Genomic DNA, 6,120 nt, shown 5'->3' on the forward strand with positions numbered 1-6,120 from the left:
GCGCACTTCCTTGTGAAGCCATGGCCCTTTGTCTTTGTAGGGCCCTTCACACCACACCTTCTATGATGATGCTGGAACTCAACCATGGTGAATAATGAATAGGAAAAATAAATGAAAAGAAGAAAAGAGGGGGAAAAAATAGAAAAGACTCACAGCGCAGCTGAGAGCTTTACACCGTGTGGGGTACAGGGCTGATGCATTTATACACGTCCAAGCCAAGTAAAGTTGACCAGCTTTTGAAAGGGGGAGTGAACATGGTCAGTTTCGAAAACCGGGGGATTTGCATGGAAAGACACGCAGCCTCAGCACAGTTTTCTAATAAGAGGGGCGAACGTGGCCATGGATTTTTAGGCATTATAATAAGTAAAGAGACAAGAGCTGATGGTTTCTGGTTTATTTTGGGTGTGGGAAGATTAGAAAAGTGGCAAAGGAAGCATGAGAAGAGGAGGAGTGCTTAATCAAGACGAGGCAAAGAGGAAATCCGAAGGAACATTGCCCCGGCAACCTGATCTCGATTCTGAGGTCGGGGGGAGGTTTGTTTGGTTGGCTACCGCGGTGGCTCTCACTCCCAGGTCTCGTCCGCTCTCCCACAAGTTCCCCCCTCATCTTTCAATGAAAGTTCCTTCCTTTGCCTTCAACTTCAAGTCATTGAAATTTCGGTATAATAATGGTACGGAGTAGGAGCATGCATGTGTAGGGTTGGAACTTGGATTGAATTGAAGTGGTTGGATCTCGAGTATTAAAATCTAATTGATTTGGATGCATGAGAATCGAATTTGATCGATCAAATATAAAGGGATTCTACTGGTTTGATTGATTTAGCTCATGACTGCATTGAGAATCCAATATTCTTCATCAGTAACCGATTCAATTCAACCGGTCTAACTCAATTTAATTGGATTTAGTTAGAAACCAATTACTTTTTGTCGTTTTTAAATTTGAGCAAACAAAAACATTAAAACATTATTATAACTTAAAAACTTAGGCCTTATTTACATTATTCTACTAAAGCCCAAACGAGTAACAACTAAGTTTCGAAGTTATAATAATTGGAAATTAGATTAAATTACAATAATATATATGTTATTAGTTCAAACTTATGAAAAATTATAGAAATTAATATTATAAAATCTAATCATCCGCTGGAGACACCTAGCTGACAACTATTAATCAAATAATAATGAAGTGAAGGAATTTACACTACAATCAATCATAACCTAATTTTTCAGAGTCTTGAATCTAAATTACGTATACCTAATTTTTCGTCATTAGATTAATCAAATAAAGCAATGTCCAATAATTATAACAAGTAAGTTACTATTTTGGCGCGATATAACATGCATACAAGGTACCTTCTCTGTCATTTCCCTTTTTTTCTTTTTTTTTTTTGCTCTTTCTATTCTATTTTCTTTGCCTTTGGGAGTCAAGGGAACCGAATTTCAGAATTTGTATAAGAAAGTTTTAACACCTTTCACCCCTAACCCCAGAACCTGATGCACGCATTCAAGTCTTCATTGTCTAACTGAATACCGAAATATTGATATAATCTATCTAAATTCAATTAAAATTATTAAACTCAGTTTAGTTTTCAAATAATTATAAAACTTTATTGTCTATTTGGATACCACTCTTACTTTTTATTTTTAAACATAAAAAATGATAATAACTTTTATATAAAGTATAAGAATTCTCATAAATTTATATATTTATATTTTATATTTGAGAAATAATGATTTTTTTATTAAAAATTTAAAATATTAAAAATATTATTATCTCAAATTTTAAAACTTTTTGAAATAATTTTTAAAAATATAAGATAAATACGTACTTTGTTAATAAAAATTTGTTTTATATAGAAATTTCTATTTTAAAAACAAAAAATAGAAAATATATCCAAATAAAGTCTTAGATATGTTTGGAAGTAGTTTTTTAAAATAGTTTTCTATTTTAAGAATATAAAAAGAAAAATTATATTTAAAAACCATAAAACAAAAAAAAATAAAGATATTTTCTAATAATATTTTTTAAAAAATAATTACATAAATATATAAAAGGATTAAAAATAAAGTATTAATTCATATAAAATAGGTGAATAACATCTCCAGTCCCTCAACAAACTTTTGTTTTACAAAACTTTAAAGAATATTTTTCAAAAATAATTCTCCCAACTTAATTTTAAAAACTAATTTAAAAAATAATTATCAAACAAAACCTTAATTATTATTTTTTATATATATATTCTCTTTTCTCTTAATTTTTTGAAAGCAAGTCAAATTGATATTCTAAGAGTTGTAATCTTTTGAAATTTATAATTGTATGTAAATTTTATTAAAGTAATTTATTGTTATTATAAATGATTAAAATAATTTTTAAATACATCTTTTATATCTTATACTATAAATCCTAAATATATTTTTAACTTTATTTTTCTATCATCACAAACTCGATATAGTTTTAATTCAAGTATAAACCCATGAATATTCATCTATTGATTTTTTTCTCCCACAACCCTTCATCATTTTTTGACTTTAATTTGGTAGAAATGCCTTAATTCTTTTCTTATAAAAATAATCATTTTAAAAAAAATTATATGTAAATACTTAAAATAAAAAAAGGATATAAATATAAAAAAATAATTACTTTTTTAAATAAAAACAAAAAGAAGAAAAAGGTCAAATATACCATTTGGAATTATTCCATCTTTTCAACCGATTAAATCCCAACCCAAAGGACTAAACCCTTTTAAACCTATAGCAATGCCCGAGGGTTATGGAGATATACAAAAAGATTTTATGAAGAGGAAGATTTCGCCACGTTGACATTGAGATTTGGATTCGAGATTTCTTGCCTTGTTTATGGTTGCTCAAAAAACATCTTATATGGTTGGGTGAAGGCAGACAACGTCGATCTCCTTAGATATGGTTGCTCAAAAAACATCTTATATCACAATTAATTAACCGCTGCAAATCCGGCCAGTCATGAATAAAAATCATTGTTTGGTTATTTCTGCAAGTATAGTCTTGGTTAATTTTGTGTGTTTTAAGAGGAGTGTGAAATCAGCCAAACAGTACATATTCTATGATCCATCCCATCAAATTTTTACGAGATAATAATCGTTTTTAACTTAAAAATTATTTTAAAAAAAAATAAAAGTATGTTTGATACTTGAAAGATAAAAATATTTGGTAATAATTTTAAAGTGTTTTTATTTTTTAAAAAATAATTTTTTTTAAATAATAAAAATATTAAGGCTATGTTTGGTTCCCGGAAAATTTGAGGGAAAATATGAGGGAAAGAAAATACAAAGGAAAAGTAGAAGGAAAGAAAAAGTGAAGGAAAATAAAAAAAAATAGATTAAAAGTTGATAAATTATTTTTTTTGTTACTTCAAACTCATTTTATTTATTTTAACTCATCAATATAAAAATTAAATAATTTAAAAATACATAAGTTTTTAATTAGTTTTAATTATATTTGATTTTCTTTTATATTTTTCATAGGATAACCAAATATAAGAAAATCATTTTCCTTAACATTTTTTTTCTTTCCTTTGTACTTTTCGGGAATCAAACATAGCCTAAAAATACTTTTTAAAATCAGTATCGAGCATATTCTAAATGTTTAATAAATTTTAAAAAATACTTTAAAAATCTAAAAAATTAGTTATAATATTAAAAAATCATAGTTTTTGGAAAAAGACTTTATAAATGACTCTACTAAAAATAGTCTTCGAGAAAATATTTCAAATATAGATAATGTCAAACGGATTCTTAATAGTTTATTTTAGTTTATTTTTTAAAAAACAATTTTTTTGTTATATGATACATTAGAAAAATATAATCAAATCACTTTTTTACACTTTTTTTTTTTTTTTAAAGAGCCTTTAATGAAAGTGTTATAAACTAAAACGTTTCAATAAGAATCATTCTTAAATGGGGAAAATATAATTTCTTTTACATGTCACAACGTTGAAAATATTATAAAATCATTTTTTTATCCATACATTAAATATGTATTTGATTCGAGGAAAATATACTAAGGAAAATTTGTTAAAAAAAAAAAATCTTTGTCATGTTTAATTTTATTATGCAAAATAAAAAAAATAAATATAATTAAAATTAGTTTAAAAAAATTATGTATTTTAAATTATTTAATCTTTATACATTAAAATGAGTTTTAAAAAGTCTATAAAAATAATTTATTGTTTTTAAATTTATTTTTAATATTCTTTCACATTTTTTTTCATTATACTTTTTCTCCTTTCTATTTTATTTATTTTTTTCTCATTTTCGCCCAAAATTTTCGAGAAGCAAACATGGTATATGAATCCCTTAAAAGCCCTTCTAATAGACAAATCTTAGTAACAAAAGTGTCTTGAACCAAAAGCATTTTAACTAGAACCACCTCAATCCAGCTCCTAGTTTCACTTAATGTTAAATCAATGGTACGGAAAATGTCAGTCCATCTCAAATGACTATATGGCTAAATGAGTATTATTAATTTGTACCTTAAAAAATCACACTAGGCCTCATTTTTTTATACTTTGAAATAGCTTAACATTTTCTTAAATCAATAGCTACATATGGAATAATGATGAATTTGAAAAAACAAGTGGCTTGTATTATAAGTGCATGCATCTGTAGAAAGTGGAAAATTAGAGTAAGAAATAAGAGACAGAAGTGATATAAACAAAACCCTCGTCCACGTTGGAAGAGGATGAAAACACTGCACCTGGATATCACCTCGAGCTTCACTATGGTTTCATCACTTAGATTTAGATTTTGTAAAATCTTTCTGTTTGTCCTTTACCTAATACCATATATCTTATGTTTGAGTGCGTTACAACTGTCAGGACTTTGACTTCCTGTACTTATCTCAACCTAATCATTATTCCTTTTGTTCAAACTTGTAAAGGCTGCAACTGTCCCACAAAACCAGACTTTAGATGACGGCATCGGATGGTTTCACTGGGGATGATTCCATGGATTGAAGTAGATAACTGGATAGGAAAATGGTAGGGTAAAGAATCGATACCTACCGAACTTGTCATCCAGACTGCTGATTGAAAAAAATATATATATATATATTCAAAATTTTCCCTTCTTAATCAAAAGAAGCTGATAAATTTCAAAAACAAGAATTTTAAGGAGACTAAAAATTGATTCAATATGATTCTTTCATCTTGACTAGTTTGACAGTTTTTTTTTCCCACTCCTAATGAAACCAAAAGAAAAAAATTTACAGAATCTTTCATTAAATTATTTCTTTCATGAACTTTTTTACATTTAGTTTTTGAGAAGCAAAGCAATCGAAGCTCTTTCACATACTCCTTTCACAGATCCTTTGAAAAGATTTAAAAAAACTTAAAAGGCTTTCAGGACAGCATGAAAGAACCAGTTGAGGATTCAGGAGAGTTAGGAAGAAGCCATTCATGCCCGGCCCCCCCCCCCCCCATCAGCAAGCTCCCTTGCCCCTTGAGAAAACAAGTAACAAGTAGTTCTCTATGTCAAATGCTGAAGCTAAAAGAATTGAAGAGAACAACACTAGAATCCTATTCTTCTACCATTTTCCAACCCAACACTCTCAAAAAGCTGAAAACCCCAATGCAAATCAAATAATTTCCCATGCCCAGTCTACAGAAGCTCTCCCATGTCTGCCTGAGAAGCATTTAATTCCACACAAATTAACTGGGTGATTCAGAGCTTAAAATACTATTAGGGAAAAAAAAGAAGACTCCTTCATCCAGTCAAACCCTTCACTCCCTATCTTTGATCCTCTGAGTAAGGCTACATCGAGTTAAACATTTTCATCGATTCACCTGATCTTTCACTCAACTGGCTTCCGAAGCAGACCTGACCAAGTGGGAGATCTAGCTGTCTAGGTGAAAGACCAGGGAGTTCACAGGTACAAATTTCAAATGCCATAAGTTGGTTCTTTTATCCTCTACTAAAACCTCCAAATCCCTATCCTGCACCTCTGGCTGGACTGTGCCAAGTTGAGCATCTTACATCAGTTGAACTAGACCTTTCACTCAACTTGCCTTCAAAGCTGGCTCAATCAAGTGAGAGGTTTGGGTGATGAGCCAGCTAGTTCACCATCAAGGATGAACATTTCAAATGAC

Source organism: Vitis riparia, chromosome 9 (assembly GCF_004353265.1).
Source record: "Vitis riparia cultivar Riparia Gloire de Montpellier isolate 1030 chromosome 9, EGFV_Vit.rip_1.0, whole genome shotgun sequence".
Lineage (NCBI taxonomy): Eukaryota > Viridiplantae > Streptophyta > Magnoliopsida > Vitales > Vitaceae > Vitis > Vitis riparia.